This window comes from Hemiscyllium ocellatum (genome assembly GCF_020745735.1).
Source record: "Hemiscyllium ocellatum isolate sHemOce1 chromosome 15 unlocalized genomic scaffold, sHemOce1.pat.X.cur. SUPER_15_unloc_19, whole genome shotgun sequence".
NCBI classification, from domain to species: domain Eukaryota; kingdom Metazoa; phylum Chordata; class Chondrichthyes; order Orectolobiformes; family Hemiscylliidae; genus Hemiscyllium; species Hemiscyllium ocellatum.
Window position 1 is genome coordinate 24,194 of NW_026867455.1, and position 807 is coordinate 25,000.

Genomic DNA, 807 nt, shown 5'->3' on the forward strand with positions numbered 1-807 from the left:
CAGGCTGACCCTTGCCTGAGCACTCCCAAAAGCCTCTTAGGCTGAGAGCAGGCGCCGCACTACCGGCTCTGGGAGTCGTTGGCCGCTATTGTACATAGTCCGGTCCTTCCTCTGCCACCCGGCAAGTGCGATGGCTCTGCCTCCCTGCGGTGCCCGTCACCCAGGTTTGGAGAACACGATACTTAGAACATGTTGGCGGCTCGGGACCTGCAGGCGAAAGGGGCCCCGTGGTGCTGAGCACATCGACCTCGCGTCTCAGTGCAAGCCGGAGAGTTCGCGGAAGTCTTAACAGGCTTGCCTGACTCTTTCCGTCCGTTCTATGAATCAGTCGGAGGCCGGGGCGGGGACGGTCTCTTGACACACGGAGGGTTGGCTTCCCTCCTCAGGCGTTTGTGTCGAAAATGAAGGCGAGAGATGCAAGCGTCCTGGTTCCCTGGGTGCTGCCAGCAAGGGTGCAGGCTGACCCTTGCCTGAGCACTCCCAGAAGCCTCTTAGGCTGAGAGCAGACGCCGCACTACCGGCTCTGGGAGTCGTTGGCCGCTATTGTACATAGTCCGGTCCTTCCTCTGCCACCCGGCAAGTGCGATGGCTCTGCCTCCCTGCGGTGCCCGTCACCCAGGTTTGGAGAACACGATACTAAGAACATGTTGGCGGCTCGGGACCTGCAGGCGAAAGGGGCCCCCGTGGTGCTTAGCACATCGACCTCGCGTCTCAGTGCAAGCCGGAGAGTTCGCGGAAGTCTAAAGCTTTTGACATTCGCTCAAAGCTTTGACAGGCTTGCCCGACTCTTTCCGTCCGTTCTAAGAA